We start from the raw sequence: 17,706 nt of genomic DNA, 5'->3' as shown, positions 1-17,706 counted from the left end.
TTGTTGAAATGGTAAAAAACGTCCTCTCTTGTGCAAATTGCTTGACACAATGATAGGTTATAGCTTTTTCAACTATATTTTAAATGCTATATGAGGCAGAGTAAAAAGCCTCAAGACTCATTGCAGTTTTAGAGCTTGATTTTCTGGTAGGCTCCCAATTACTGACACTCATTTAACACATTCCACATGATAGCCTAGTTCCTGACTCTCTAAGTCCTTTTTCCAACACAAGAGTGGTGTGGTGCATAATGTAACATGGCAGCAGATGTGATTACAGATAAGAGGTTTCCAGCTCCTTCAGCTGTTTAGGGTTTCACATGGAAATCTCAGAAGTTTCTAGAGGAAATCTAGACGTCTGTGCAAATATGCTTGGTTACCTCCAAGGCCTCTCCAGATGAATGCCCAGAGCCTTTCCTTTGTGCTGTCCCTGGCTCCAAGTCCATGGGCTGTATGTGAATAGTTACCCAAACCAAACAAACCGCCTAACCAGGCCTGTTAATTAAACTCAACACCAGGAAGGGACAAAACCTGATCAAACCTGCCTAAGTAAATAGGACCAAAGACATGCTTACACTTAAGCAGGTGCTAAATCAAAACAAGCAGCTTGGAAAGGAGTTCTGCAGTTTCTCCCTTTTCTTCATGCCTTAGGTTTGTTTAGGGCTATTTATAAAACAATATAGCCACTAAGTTAAAAGAGAGAAGAAAAAATTCTTCATATTAGTTACACTACTCAAAAAAAATGTTTGTACAAAAATAGGGATTAAACAAAGCAACACAAAATCATAATTAAGGCCAGTGCTGTATTCATTTTAATAGACAAAGCTGTATTTGAAGAGTAGTTACAAGTTGACTGATCCTTGACTAAACTTGAACTCTACATGTGTCCAATGATTTACCATATCCTGGTGTTTTTCTCAAGGGCAACAAGTACACGTATTGTGTAAGTACCCAAAAAGAGTCTACTTCAGCAGATTTTAAATCCCTTGCATTCAAGAATAAATTTACCTGCAACAATACAGGAGGAGGAATTGAATGGCTTTTGTACTTTCTAGAAATTTATGTTTTTCTAACATTTTATTGACTAATCAAACATCTTCCTACAAGGGAAAGTTATAAACATCAGGAATTTAAAACACAGTTGTGAGGAGGACAATATCAAATATGCATTTAAATGTCATGCAAGCTGTAAAAGAAGCCTAGAATACTTTTTCCTCTTTCTAAGGTACTAGCAGAATATCATTGTGTTTTCTCTAGTGAAATATCTAATCAATTTTACAGTACAAAGGGGAGCAGAGAAGAGATGGCTGAACTAAATGAAAACAATTAAAAATTGTGTAGGGAATTATCTTGAGGGACTGAGAGCATGGTTATCACATATAAATGACTGCCACTTTACATTCAACCTGAATCAATGAGAAAGAGAGAAACCTCATGGATTGAGAACTGGATGAATGGCAGATCTCAGAGGGCTGTGATCAGAGTCTGGCTGGAAGCCTGGAGCTGTGGTGTCCCCAAGAGTCAGTCCTGTTTAACTCATCAGTCACCTAGGTGACCATTTGTTCCATGTGGCTTTGGTGGCGTGGTGAGTAGAGGGAACCTTTCCTTTAAACATCCACCCCAGAACAGGTAGCTGGGGTGCCAGGAGATGTGTTTCCATGCCAGTCACCTCTGAGGCATCTTGAACTCCTTCACAGGCGGCCAAGATCTCTTTCTCTGTGGGAGTGTAGTTGGCTTCGGAGCCTCTGTAACTTTGTCTCCAGAATCCCAATGGTCGGCCTTGAGTCTTCCCAGGCACCTTCTGCCACAGGACAGATCATGGCTCCCAGCTGAAGAGTAAAGCACATTCCTCACCTTTGGTCCCATCTTGACTGGGCCAAGGGCTACTGCATGAGCAATCTCCTGCTTGATCTGAACAAAGGCTTGTTGCTGTTCAGGGCCCCAGTGGAAATCGTTCTTCTTGTGGGTAACCAGGTAGAGAGGGCTCACAATCTGACTGTACTCAGGAATGTGCATCCTCCAGAAGCCTATGGCACCTAGGAAAGCTTGTGTTTCCTTCTTGCTGGTTGGTGGAGACATCGTGGTGATCTTGTTGATGACCTCTCTGGGAATCTGATGCCATCCATCCTGCCATTTTACCCCCAGGAACTGGATCTCCCGGACAGGTCCCTTTACCTTGCTCTTCTTGATGGCAAAACCAGCTTCCAGGAGATTCTGGATGATCCTCTCTCCTTTCTCAAACCCTTCCATTGCTGTGTTCCCCCACACAATGATATCATCAATATATTGCAGATGTTTTGGAGCTTTACCTTTTCCCAGTGAATCCAGTTTGTTGATAATACAAAGCTGGGAGGAGTGGCTGATCCACCTGACAGCTGAGCTGCCTTTCAGTGAAACCTGGACAGGCTGGACAGCTGGGCACAGAGAAACCCAGCAAAGTTCCACAGGGGCAAATACCATCCATGAGCCTGGGGAAGAAGAGCCTCAGCACTAGCACAGGCTGAGGTTGACCTGCTGGGAAGCAGCTCTGCAGAGAAGGACCAGGGAATCCTGGTGGAAAAAGGCTGTCCATGAGCTAGCACTGTGTCCATGTGCCCAATAAGGACAGTGGCATCCTCGGGCCATTGAGAAGAGCATTGCCAGGAAGTCAAGGGGGTTTTTATTCTCCTTCACTCAGCCTTGGTGAAGCCACCTCTGGAGAGCAGTGACCAATTCTGGGTTCCCCAGGACATGAAAAGGTAGAAAATGCTTGAGACAGTCCAGTGGAGGGCTGTGGGGACTATTAGGGAGTCATAAAGAAAGGCTGGAAGAGCTGGGCCTGCTTAGCCTGGAGAAGAGATGACTCAGAGGGGACCTCATCAATGCTTCTTAAGGGCATTTGTCAAAAAGTGCTGGTGCTCTGTGACAGGAAAAGAGACAATGGGCACAAACAAACATCCATCTGAATAAAAGGGAAGACTTTACTTTGAAGGTGATGGCACTGGACAGGCTGCCCAGAGACACCATGGGATGTCCTTATCTCGAGATATTCAAAACTCAGCTTGGACTTGATCCTCTACAACCTGCTCCAGGTGAGAAGAGAGGTTGGACCAGAGGATCTCCAGAGGTGCCTTCCAACCCCAACCATTTTGTGATTCTGTGAAAGGCAAAGAAGGGTGTCAGAGGGGAGATGAGAGACAGAAGGGAAAGAGCAGGAAATTGTTGCAATTCTGTGTTAATGAGAGAAGAAATTACTAAACTTATGGCTTATGTGTCTTCCTCACAGAAACACCATTCCCTGCAACTTTCTTGGTAGCTTGAAGAAGTCAAGGATGAAAAAAACCCCAGAAATTATGCAAAAGTTGCACTGCATTCTTGTGCTTATGGCCAGTTCCTTTGCATTAAATTGACAGATGACCAGGAGGACTCTGGGGCAACACCACAACATCCTTTTCAGAAGCATTCCAGCTTCTGTGCTGAGGCCCATGTGTCCAGTAGACTCCAAGCTGGATGCTCTTTTGGTGCCCCTGTATGCACCTTTTCTCTAGGTCTTGCTTCCAACCTTGTTCATAGCCCATTTCCTATAGAATTAAGATTAATGTGACCAGATTTTGTGTCTGCCCTCATTCATCATTTAAGAAGGAGCAACTTTAGAATTTCACTAGGTCATCAAATACCAAAGATAGTTTTAAATCCTATAATTGGGAATTACTGAACAGGTGGAGCCTACAATCTCTCGGTCATCATCTCAGGCTGCTTTTGATAGCCCTGCAGATTATTATTATTGTTTTCAGGATTATTTCATTATTCACCGTAGAGATTTTATTTACTCACGAGGCATTGATTCTCAGGGGGCTGGCAAAAGAAGTATCGTGGGCACAAGAGAAGAACAGCTCAGAACAGCCTGATATTTAATCATAGGCTGTAAATATCTTTTACACACTTGTCTGTTTGCAACTGTCACTAAGCATAGAAAGTAACTAAATTAGTCAGCTTCAGTTATATTTTACTTAAGGGAGATCTTGGAACATCAGTTAAATTACATTTCAGGTTTAAGGATAATAAAGGTATGTATTCGTCTTGGAAAAGTAAAACAATATTATGATAGAAAAATAAAATATAAAAAAATTGTGGCAACTATGCCAAAGGTAAAGGCCGAAACTTTGCCCAGTTCTCTATCTTCCCTTCAATAGGACTATAGAGTTCAACATGCACAGGAGGCACAGAGGACTGCAGGGGAGGAGAATTGCTTCCCTGGCTCCTGCAGCTTGGACAAGCAGCATTATGCAACCAGGAGGGTAATTGAGGAGAAAAGTATCAAGAACATTGTGTCTTACCAGGAGTTTCCAGTGCTAGTGTAATTCAGAGTTTAAGTTTTATCAAAAGTGGGAGAAAGAGAGCTGGAAGTCTCACTGCAGTGTAAGCAAACACATAATCTTTACCAGCTTTCCTAGATTCTGGTTCTTTCTCCCCTTGAAATATTTTGGATTGTGTAGCAGATCCAACTCTGCACTCTTTGCACTTGAAGATGTGACACACTTGTTAGCAAGGTTTGTGGGTTTTTGAATCCACCAAGCTTTTAACATGTAAAAAGCAAAGAATATTCATTCTGCCTTCTCCCCCAGCCCTCCCCTGCCTTTTTCCTCCCCCACCCCAAGCTCCAGAGGTGTGGAGCCATGCCTCTGATTCTTTCTCCCTCATTGGAATTTTGCATTTCTATGTCAGCTGGGCCTCCCTGCCCGCAATCCTTGAAGGCTGAGGTCCACCCAGGGTACAGAGAAAATCCTGTGCAAGCAAATAGCAGCTGCAGCATTTGGTTTCTTTGTGATCCGTGTATCTATTGCTTCCATGTTATTCTGATAGTTACATTTTTATCTAGATTTTAAGTTTCTAAGTAATGAGAATTTTTGTTTGGAAGATACCGTTTTCCCCGGTATTTGTTACAATTGGCTGTGTTTCGAGTATGTCAGGAGCTTAGTCAGCTGTTCCTGCAACTGAGACTTGTTTTTCTTCTTTTTATCCCTTTCATCCAGTGGAAAGTTTCCTGCTGCTCTCCCTAGTGATATTTGATATCCTATCTCCAACTGATGTACATATTTAACTTTTAAAGAACAGCGTGTCAGCTAGCTCTGCTAATTAAGGCTCTTTCTGGGTTTTGTATAGTTTGGTTTTCTTTTGTTGTTTTGGGGTTTTTTTGTTGTTGTTTTCATTGAAAGATTATTTTGGAGGTATTACTTCTCAGAGGAATGACTTTTTCTAATCTAGCTCCCTCTTCTTAACAATAATAATTTTTAAAAAATCACTTGCTCATGCTTTGTAGCAACGTATTTATTTAATCTCCAGCATTAAAGGAATGCTTAGAGGGAGCAAAGCAGCCAGTCAGCAGCTTTTCTGAATGTCTCCTACAAGTCATTATAATGCAAAAAAGTAGGGAACTGGAGAGATTTGTTTTTAGTTTCTCTAGAAGTGTTTTACATTCTAACAGCATTCCTGATAATCATCTTTCCTCCTCTATTTTTTCTACAGGAAATTATCTTTCTGCCCCTACCAGCAACCACTTACAGTGGAAAGCAAGAGTGGGAAGCCATTAATATGTACTTATTGATCATGTTATCAAAATGTATTGCTAAGAGAAAGACTAAAAGCTGTCCACTGATCTTTTTATGATGACTAAATGACAAAAATGTTTCCAAACCATTCAGTGAACACTGAACTCCCTGCTTACATTTACAAGTATTTGTTTCCCACAGACTTTGGGGACAGGAAACTCCAAGTGGTAAAACCCCACAGGAACACAAAAGCAGGAATACTGAAGGAATATTAGGAGGGTAGATTGATGCTGTCACCTCATGGATTAATTGCCCAGATTTATGTATTTATATAAAAACTTTCAATGCTGTTCATAGACCCTTAGTGGTGGACAAGTGGAATTTGTGAGATAGCAGCTCTGGGACAATCACTTCTAGCTCAATAAATCATTGTCTTCCTTTGCTTTGCTGAGTTGCATAAAGTCATTGGTTCAAGGTCAATTTCTGTGTGATTCTTAAAGAGTCCCCAAACCAGCTCTGACACAGCCTCAATCAGACCCTTTCTTACAAGGCAGCACCACAGTGTGATGAAGGAAGTAGAATAAACCCAGAAATCTGAACCTTCAGAATCTACTTTAAAAAAAAAATCACTTTTCAAATCCCCTTGATGAATTTAAGGTCACAGCTTACTGGTAGTTCTAGTTCACTTTCTGCTGCTACATTTCCTCCACCAAGGAGAAAAACCTTCCTAACATGAAATTGGATGCCAAAACCTAAACTTCTGGTGAAAACTATTTTCCCTATCATAGCATTGCCCTTGCTTACTCTTTTATAAAGCAAACTCCTTAATTGCTTCCAGAAATATTCTGGGCTTCTGCTCCTCTCTGGTGTATTTGAATTCGCCCTTTTTGTCTTTGTGGTGTTTTTCAGCATTCTTTCCTCAGTTAGCTGTTCAAATTTGATCCACATAATTCACTGGATGTTTAAAGAAAAAACAAAAAAGAAAAAAAAAGTGGCTTCTCTTGGATAGAAAAGATCACAAATAAAAGGTTTTACCTGGTCAAAAGAGCCTTGCAAAATCTGAATTTCGTATGGGAAGGATCACAGAGTAGAACACAAATGCAAGAACAAAGCACACTTTCGATGCAGTTGCTGAAACCATAATCAAGATCAGAAAAAGGTTAGAAAATGAAATGTAGTACAGGGTTTGGGGTTTTTGAATACAATATTGGGAAATACAACCTTAATTGCGTGGGGGAGATGATAGAAAAGCTGCATGATAGAGAACCTTGGGCTTGAAGTTCTAGAAGCAGCTGAAATAGGCACAGAAGCAGCCATGGAGAAGCACTGCTCATGTCTATGAGCCTCTTTTACAAAACCCCAAAGGTAATTCCAGTTTTACATGAGGAAAAGCTGTTCCATGTGAACACAAGGTGAGTGAAAGCAGTACTGACATTTAAAAAATAAGATAAGCTGTTTCCATAGGTATAGTCCATGGAAACCTTTTCCAAAAACTAATCACTGCTTCTATGACCCTTATCAGCAAAACAGGGAATTCATGCAATAAAATTTATGTCCAATGAATTCAGAATAAATTAAAGAAAGGCATTTTTAGCTGAGATAGGCACATAGAAAATAGTGCTTTAGGCAGTTTAGGTAAATTTTGTGGCTGAGTAATTTTAGAGCTGATAGCAATACGTGCACTTATTGCACATACCAAGTTAAGAATAATTAAGATAAGAGTGATTAAATCTCATTCTCATATAGTATAAATTAAATTGTCAAAAGCCAGGAGGGAATTTCTTCTTCCAAACTTTTTAATTGCACACTGTATATTTTTAGGGAATATTAAAATATGTTCACCTGTTTTTGGAAGCTTCTGCTTCCTGGTAATAGAAGAGTGGATCACTGATATCATCTGGCATTAGATTATTTTTGGTATCTGTGGTGGAAAGCCACCAGGCCTGCCAACACATCTCTGCAAAAATTTGCACTGAAAACCATACATTGCATTGTATATATATTCAAAAGGGTGCTAAAATATTCATTAAGCCATCTTTAATATGTTTTAAAATTCCTGGTTTGGTGTTCTGTAAGAACCTTTTCCTACATTGAATATTCAGAACAAGTGCTGCTGCACATTGGCTTGGAGATCTGAGGGAAACAGAGTCCTGTCACCAAGGCTTGCTGCTGCCTTAATGAGCTCCCCAGCCCTTCAGGGGCTGCTGAGGAAATCCAGGTCCCCTGAGGGATAATTCTGAGTGGTTTTTGTTTTTTTTTCATGCACAAGCCCAGCTGTGCATCAACTGGTACTGCATGTGTAGAACACCCACAGATTAGGTTTTAGTTTCTGTACCTCTGTTTTTTTAAGTGCACTGTGAATGGGCATGACTCTGTTTTTATAAACTTGTCTGGTTCACTAATATGATCCACTTGCGAAAAAGGCAGAAGTATCCCAGGATGTACTAGAAAAGGTGGTCACAGCAGGGACTACCTGCAAATCCAGAGGTGCATGGGGTAAAGAAGTAGGGGGACTGTAGAACAAACACTGTTGAGACCTCATCTGAAACACCATGTCCAATTCAGGTCTCATACATTAAAAAACAAATCAGAAAAACAAAACAAGTATGGACAAAGGATAATAGCAAAATAAGGTAAATGGAGACTCCCACCTTCTTGTAAGAGAAGCCTGTAGCTTGCCTAGTTCTACCTAGTACCAGAAGAGCTGTGTGTGGACAGAACCATTCATCACAAGTTTCTGCACAGATGTATCCTGAAGGCAAAATATACATTTAGGCTATAAACAACATCAGTGTGCAAAAAATAAATCAGACATAAACCGATACTGGAATTCTAGTTGGAATTTTCTAATCGTGCACAGAGGTCCTAAAACAGACTTCAAATATGAACAATGGGGAAAAGACATCTCTGGACTGAAAAACAGCAACGACAAACCACCACAAAAACACACACATACAAAAACCCAAACAAACAAACAAACAAACACCTCAAACAAAACAAAAAACCAAAACTCCAACCAAACAACATGCATAATTAAATCACGAGAATCCTAATCACTCCGTCCTCTTCGAGACTGAATCAAAAATAGCAGGCTTCTTAATGCTGGGTAGTGTAACATCTGTAAGGAATACCAGACATTCCCAGGAATGCTAGAGCTGTACTTTAAATTCAGCATCCCAACATTTTCAGTTGTTGCAATTTGGAATGAGGAGAGTACAACCAGCTCCCCCCCAGTTAAGGGGTTTTGATACTTCCGTGCCTCTGACCACATGGTTATAACAGAATTACTCTTTTTCCAGATTATATTTTAGCTGCACCAATTTCAACTACCTGATGTTGTTCATCACAATTTAGATACTTTCAGTGAACAAAACTGTGAGTAAGGATTGCATTTTACTACATAACGAAGTCATTTTCAGTGGTTGTGTGGAAAAAAAAATGTCTACCACCAAGAATAGAAAATGAAAATGACACATATCTGGTTTATGAGGTGAAGTTTCCCTTTCCTCTGGGAGCCAGTCAGTATCACAGAGAGATTTGAAATACAACTTCTCTAACAGCCTGCTCTGATAACACAGCCTGGCTTAGAGGCTGGGAAAGATCAGAGCTGCAAAACCTGCATCTGAAAGACTGAGCTGTTACTTCTCTGCTGCAAGCAGATAACAAAAAGTGTCCATGGAAACCATTTTTATGCTTATCTAACAATCCCTGAGCAAAAAAAAGCCTTGGAAGATGTGAATTACAAAGGACAGGCAAATATGGCATGGGGAGTCATCATCCTTTCCACACTTTTCTACTGATTCCCCACCTTGGTAGCATCAATCCCAAAGACATTTTGCCTCTTAGTTCTCTCCTATGCTAAGGATTCCTGGCTCAGAGGAAAATCAGAGTCCATGACAGTTAAACAGATCGTGTGTGTGCATGTCAAACACTTCTTAACCTGCCCATGAGAATTCCTACTCACAGATAATAAGCCAGACACTTGGAGCAGAGTTTCCCCATGGCCTTAACTCAGCTCTTGGACTATGAGTAGTCTGACTACACCAACTACCAACCTCACATCAGTGGCCCCACATAAATTCAAATCTATCTGTAGTACAACTCATCTATTGCGATAGTTCACAGGTCTTATCTCAGAGATGGCTAAAAACCAAAACCAAGCCCTACGTGCACGTGTTTATTAAGCAAGGTTTTACATGGCAAGCATTCAAGAAAAACATTTCAAACGTTATCTGAGACAGTTTGTGCTTTTTTAAACTTGAATATCACTGCTATCAAGCTGTTTCCCCACACCTGCAAACAAAAACGAGGTTAAAACAATATTAGATCTGTCTTAATTTCAAAACAATCCTCCAAAATTAAGTGAAGGCTGATGAAGTGATTAATCTATTTATTTGAAGCACTGAAACCTAACATGGTGCTTTGAGATAATCTCTGGCACAAATGGAAAATCACTGGAAAGGAAAGCCACAGATAAAATAGGAAACTCCATGTAATAGTTAATTCTTTGGATTTAGAATTAGGCCTTCACAGAGATCACAGCTATGTTTTGTAACAAATTCTTGGAATCCTTTGCAAACTGATAATATACATTTCTTCACTGGAAGATTCAGCACTTGCAGCAATAAAATCAGGAAGCCCAGAAGGTTTTCATACTACTGAAAAGTCATCTGTAAAATATTTCAAGACTAGTGTGTAAAATTATGACACAAATTTAGTGAGCATGTTCAAAAATGAGGATGGATAGATGTACTGGAATATTTTTATTCCTCCTTGCCTTTTTCAGACTGCTAAAATTAGCAAAGGATGATCTGTTCTTAGTCTTTATATTAATAACAGCAAGATAGTGGAGATCTTTCTTACTCCAAGAGCCTAAATTGTAGGATACAGCTCATACAGGACAGCAGTCATATACTTGTGTACATGAAAACTCTCAGTTACTGTAGAAAGGGATTGTTTTTTTCTTGTTACTTCTTAAAATACAGTAGTGTGTCTCCTTATTTTGGTTTAATATTAGTTTATTTTTAATTTCGGTAGAATTTTCCCAGCTGCTAGGTGCTTTGGTGCTAGGAAGATGCACAGTCATTTTGCAGAATTCTTCTGTCTAATTAAGCAATTTATTTGGCAAGTGTTTCTCAAGCTGTGCTGTTCATAATAATCTTGGCTAAGAAAATCAAAGCAGCATCTCCCTCAGCTGCTATCAAGAAATAATTCCAAGGTGATGATCATAATTCTTCCGTACATAAAAGCAGAGAAAGGCAGCAGAGGCCTGATGAATGAGAATTTTTGTGCTTTGAAGGCAGTCAGAAGACACTGTCCTTGCATTTCAAAAGCTCCATAAATTTCTGTTAACAGGGTCAAATGCAGCATTGAAGACAGCTCTGCCTGGAATGAATTAAGACAGCACTCAAAGAAAAAGCACCGATGATAGGTTTCTCCTTTAGCCAGCTTTTAGCGCACAGAAGTTTTTTACTTGCGAATTAAAATAGTAAGCAGTTTGAGTTTGTTCAAATGGCTAATAATCAAGAAAGTGAACTGGATTAATTCCCTTTGGATAATAAAGAATGATCAGTACCAAGACCATATATCTTCTTTCCACTGTACATAATTCGGGTGTATGAATCCACAGCGATATATAAATAAAGGGTTTTTAAAAGGTTTGTGGGGTCATCCTGCAGCTCTTGAACTTTTCTGCTTTGTCTGTGGATGGATTATTTCCTTCTGACCTCAGGTGGGAACACATTCAGGAATAAAGATAGGTTTAAAATAATTATTTGCTTTGTTGGAACTATTCATCTTGTTCCATTAACCCATCAGCCACGGATAAGAAGACCCGGAATTCAGATCCTGAGCCTCTTCAGTCTCCTTTGGCTTGGCACAACACAAACCCCTCTGTATCATGTTTTGACAACAAAGAGGTATCACTGTGTAGACACAAGCTTGAATTTCACTCTTGTAAGAAGCTGGATGTGAGGCATTACATGCCTCTAAAAGCAAAACTCAGCAGTTTGCTTTGTTAATGAATTTTATGTTTTATACATTTAGTACCTTAACATTTCATAACTCACATCACCATGTCCATTTCCAATGGAACACGTGAAGCAAAAGCATCACATGGTTATTAAGAACTGCACTCACTCCATGTTTTTGAATACAAAGATTTATTGTTTTGATTATAATCCAATTTAATGTCCTTAATGCACCAGAGAATAACTTGCATACCTTGTGAAATATCTTGAAGACTATTCTAAAGATGGCTTATGATGTTACCACAGTTAAAATAATCCCTTTGGCAGCACAGACTGACCTGCAGAGCAGCACTTATGTGCTCTTGCCGCCTGTGCCATAGTTGTTGATGAGACAAGGACTTTAATAAGCATTAAAATACTTCACAATGCAGGATCATCACCTGTGATCGTGGCAGCAATTTCAATATATAAATATATACACTTGTTAACATGTCCATGGTTTGGTGGGGGACCTGAATAAATGATCTATTTATTACATTTAGGCAGGAAAAGCAAAAATATCAACATAACATAAGGTAACATAACGTAACATAAGATAACATAACATAACCAGCAAATATAACTCTTTTAATAACTGTGGAAGTGTAACACATGTTACTGACACAATTAAATATCTCATTTGTCTCGACTCTTAAAAGGAAAAAGGCAGAAATTCTGGAAGTGTGACTGAAGGACTATTTATTTCTTTTAATGCTATAAATACTGCTGCTGACAACTTCATTTAATTAAATTATTTACTAGGTATTGACTAATTAACTAGGACATTTTACATGGGAAAGACTCTGAGTAGCTATTATTATTCTACAGCTTGTAGCTCAATATCTTTGCTGGAGTGTGTGCACGTGGGTTTTGGTTCAGTCCCTGTTAACTGATATCCCAATTATGCCACTGCTACTCATAAAAAGCAGCAAGTCATATGCAGCCTTATTTCCCTCACAGAACTGTGAGAAACAGAAATGATATCAAATTACTGGCTGAGAATGTGGCATCAGATCCAGTTGTTTGATTCCCCTGTAGGCAATTGCATTCATTCCTCTGTTAGTGAATATTTATTTTATCCAACTTCTTTCAAGTCTAGATGGAAATCGACACCTTCAGACAGCAACAGTATAATGAAGTAGAATTATAATTATGATGATTTCAGTGGCTCTCTGTTTTTTACAAACTGCTTGGTATGGCCCAAACCCCAAACTGCTGAACTCCACAGAAGATTGACGTGAGTAGACTGTTGGAAAGGTGTCACATTCAGAAGAATACAAAGTGTTGAGATCTCATTTCCAAAGGAAATAACTTAATTTGATATACAGGAAACAAGTGCACATAAAAACCCCAGAAACATTTTAGGACTAAGAAACACGGGTTTATTTTACGCTCTTTCAAGTACACCTTGAGAATGATTTTTGGCTTCTTTTTTTTTTTCTTAAAGGACAACAAGGTTTTATTCAATTCACTAAATCTTCATGGGAATATTACTTTGAGTATTATTAGAATTATAGTTCATTGGATAAGCTTTTTTCATATTATGGGACAATTTTTCATATTATGGGATATTTAAAAGACATATAGGTGTGGAATTAGGTAATTTAGTGGTAGAATTGGCAGTGTTAGGGTAATGGTAATTGAGAGTCCAAATGAAGTACATATTTCAAGTCTGAATTGGTCCTGCTCAGGCTTCCATCCTTCCCTTACCACACTGTTAGAGATTCTTATGATAGCAGGACTTTTGCTCCAGTAGATGGGAAGAGACATTAATATTGCTGAAATCTTGTGTTTAAACAGTCCAACTACAGTGATCTCCTCCAACGTAAATCAGAAGCCACATTAATGAAGCCTTGTTCACAGCAAACCCCATCTCTTCATTTCAGGGAGACATTTTCACCTGACTGATTTTATTGAGAGAGGATTTCACTCCATCTTTCAATCTAATGAGAGGGATTAGGGTTGCAATGTCAGTCAGATACTTACAGGTAATTATAAACAGAGGTGACTGGGATTTTCCCTTTATCCCAGGATTTGCCCACCCAAATCCTTGCAGTGGACACAGAGCACAACACATAGAAAGCACAAGGAAGTTTGGAGTTTTTTCTGGGATGCAGAGGTTCTTTTTAACTCTGCTTACTGAACTGCTTTAAGCATCATTAGAAATATTTTTGGATTGGTGTCCATCAGATTTAAGCCATATTGATTTGAAATGTGTGGTTGGTTTCACAGAGAAATACAGGGATTTTTCCAGAAACCAAAATCTGACATTGCAATTTCCTGTGTTGATTACAGCTGAAAGATTCCTGTTTCAAAGACTACTTATGACAGTAACTGCAGTAGAAACTGAGCCATTATCTTCTGTGAACCAGAGATAAAAACTTTTTTTTCTGTGTTTCAACAAACTAAAACCCCTCTAAAAAGTTTTTCATTTGTTTCTGTTTAAATCCACTCAAGGCAAAGGCACTTTTCCCTGTGGATAAGAGACCGCCCACCACATCCCAGGTCCTGCTGTAACCTGAGAAAAACCTACATCACCACCTTCTAATTTGTATCTTGAAGGGTGGTAAACCAATATAATTGAAACCTACCCTGAAGTGATGGGTCAGCAGACTGAAGTTACAAGGAAAACCTTATCTTTGAAGTATCAATTTCCAAACTAAGGGTTCAACACACTTCTCTGTCACAAACTCTCTATCTTACTTAAAACTGAGAAAGAAAAGACACATGGATCATTACATTTAAGTGGCAAAATCATCCACAAAATACTCTCCCATTTTTCTGACACTCACTGTTCCCCACAAGATGTTGGAATTAGCAATATTCCTGGTTGTTGATTTACAGTGCCAGATAATACAGAACAATACCTGCTCAAGTAAGAAAATGCTGTTCTTTAAGCACATAGTGGAATATTGTAATGACTTACTAAAGCATCACTTCTAAGCAGAAGGGAAAAATCTCAGCAAGAAATAACCTAGATACTGAAATGCAAAGTCAGATACCATATCTCTTTTTTCCTTACTATGAAAATATACCTTTTAGTACTTTCTGTGGAGTTCTGGCATGCATGTACATACAACAGCTTTAGTTACCAGTATATCCATTATATTTGCCTAAAACCGATGGAAATTTAATGGAATTTTATTTTGGAAGCCTCAAGTAGTTTATAAATTCTAGAGGTCTGAGTATACTTTCAGCTGAGTCCCTGCTCCCTTTCACAAGTCCCTGCTGGCCCTAGAGAACTGGAATGCTGTTGGCAGGAAATGTGGGAAGTAAGATGCTAATTTATGAAAAGACAGGTCTCATTCTGCCAGTATGGAAAATCCTCAGCCCCAAGGTAAATCTGAAACACCAAGGAGGTTTCTTAATGCATTAAATCATACCTAATTCATCTTTCGAAGCACCTAAAGACCAGGTTGGAACTGTCTCTCCAAAATAGCTGTTTTCTGACTTCTAGTCCTTTGACTACTTCAAATCTTCCATTGAAAAAGCTGGACCCTCAGAAATCTTTCAAGATAGGAATATGCATTGCATTAATCCCTGTATTTCATAATCCCAGAGAACTGGAGATGTTCACTAGGCAACATTTGTGAAGCTAGTTAGCAAAAGCTGTGAACAAACAGAAGCTTTGTCAGAAATAAAGAACACACAACGAAGTTTACTTTAATGTTGTTTTTACTTGTTTGAAGTCCGGAATTTATTTTATATTCCCTCCATCTTGGGCTCTGCACCAGAAATTAAAAAAAAAAAAAAAAAAAAAAAAGCCAAACAGTGCTGTACCTAACATGGACAACAGGGAATGTTTGGGGGTTTTTGCAGTATTTTTTTTTTCTCATCTGCTGGTAGTTTTTTACTGTAAGAGGGAAGCTAAGAATGGCTGTGTTCACAAGTGGTGTAGTGGATCAATGGCCCCATTTTTAGGGTGAATCCATCCACACCACAAAATGTTCTGGTGGGTTATTTAATCCCGGCTCTATTTGTTGCCACTCCCCAAATATTCTAAAGCACCTACACAGTGTATTTGATGTGTCGCTACCTTACACTTTTCAGTTCATATGAAAGTTCCTATGCCTGATTATGTGGGCCAAAACAACATTTAAGCAGGTGAGATCAGGAGATTCCACTCAAAAAGTTCATTTCTGGCCTAAACGAAACCTTTAACATTAAGAGCATGTTTTCTGCTTCCGATTTCCTTCCTGTGTCTTTGCTCTTCACAGCTGTCCCGCCGTCGGGGTTTAGGATTATTTTCCTTTTGTTTCTTTCTCTCATGGAATTTGGTCCCATCTGTCGCTAAGAAACCACAAGGATCGATATTTAGGAGAGACAAAAGGAGTTTTGCCGCGGGTGGCTGGTGAGTTAGCTGGGGGTTTCTCCTGGAGGGGCAGGGATAGCAGGAGATTTGGGATCTGGGGAGAAGAGGTTGGGAGCAACTCCTCGCTCCTTTCCTCTCCCGGCCCTCCTGAGGGACACGGGCTGTGGCGGCTGAGGGGACATTCCGCCACCACTGCAGGATCCGTGTCCCGCTCCCTTCTTCCATCCTGAGGGAAGCTTTTCATGTGGGACCGGCCCTTCCACTGGAATCTTATTAACGCCTCACCTCACTAAAACACGCCCCTTTCACCATCTCCTCAGAGGAAAACCGCGGAACCCAGGGCCCTTTCCCCCTTCAGGGGAGCCTTTCCCGGCCGCCTTCGGGGGCCAGGCGCCACTGCCCATCGTGTCCGGGCTTTTGCTACACTAAACCCACACATCCCCTGCCCGGGGGACACCCCGCGGCTCCTGCCACAGCAGCTGAGTTTGTTGCTTGCTGCCCCGGGCGAGCCCGCCCTGCCATTGCGGCCGCTCTCCGCGATTCCTGCCGCAGCCCAGTCTCGCTATTAGGCCGGTCCGCCATCAGCAAAGGCCGGAGGCGCGGCTGAGCCCGCACCGCAGCGCCCCCTGCAGGCGCGGGGGAATCACCGCAGCGCCCCAGGCTGCCGGCGCCCCTGCCGGCCGTGAGCGGAACTGCGCCCGAGGCTGCCAGCGCCCCTGCCGGCCGTGAGCGGAACTGCACCCAAGGGGAAGACACTTGGGGTTTCTGTTCCTGTTTGTTGTTGCTGCCGCTGTTGTTTCTTTGCCTTGTTACTCATACACGTAAAAAAAACACCCTGTTATACCTTTTCCCGTGTCTTTGCCTGAAAGTCCCCTTAATTTCAAAGTTATAATAGTTAGGAAGGAAGGGGGTCATATCCTCCATTCCAAGGGAGGTTCCTCTATTTCAAACCTTAGGTGTAGTCTCAGTGTCACAGGATCATTTAGGTTGAAAAAAACCTCCAAGCTTGAGTCAAATCATTGACCCATCACCACCTTGTCAACTAGAAAAGAGTACTGAGTGCCCCATCCAGTCATTTCTTGAACACCTCCAGGGATGGGGACTCCATCACTTCCCTGGGCAGCCCATTCCAATGCTTGATAATTGTTTCTATGAAGAAATTCTTGTTGCCCAACCTGAACCTTCCTGGGCATAGCTTGTGGCTGTTTCCTCTTGTCCTGTCCCTGGTTTCCTGGGAGCAGAGCCTGACCCCACTGGGCTGCACCCTCCTGCCAGGGAGTTGTGGAGAGTGAGAAGGTCCCCCCTGAGCCTCCTTTTCTCCAGGTTAGACACTCTCAGCTCATCCTCATTGCACTTGTGCTCCAGACCCCTCCCAAGCTGTTTCCTTCTCTGGGTACAAACCAGCCCCTCAAGGTCTTTCTTGTCCTGAGGGGCCCAAAACTGAATGCCAGGTTTCTGGTGAGGCCTCACCATTGCCAGGTTCAGGGGACAATCACTGCTCTGGTCCAGCTGGCCACGTTTTCTGATCCAGGTCAGGATGCCCTTGGCCTCTTGCCCACCTGGGCACAGCTGGCTCATGTCCAGCTGCTCTCAGCCAGCATCCTCACATCCCTTCCTGTTGTCTCATTACAGTATTCCATCTAAACATGGATGGGTGAGTTAAAAACAAGCCTTTAGCCTGTTTATATTTTACTTGGATATGATGAATATTAGTAACAGTGTGGATTGTTCCAAGGGTAACTTCCAAACGAGCTAAGAGACAAAGTGCTGTGTTGGTGGGACTAACTGCAGGTAGCCTGAGGATCCTCTATATCTTAACTCCCTACACCACACACTGCTGCATTTCAGTCATATGGCTTGT

This window comes from Zosterops lateralis, assembly GCF_965231275.1.
Source record: "Zosterops lateralis genome assembly, chromosome: 4".
NCBI classification, from domain to species: domain Eukaryota; kingdom Metazoa; phylum Chordata; class Aves; order Passeriformes; family Zosteropidae; genus Zosterops; species Zosterops lateralis.
Note: the sequence above shows the minus strand (reverse complement) of the source record.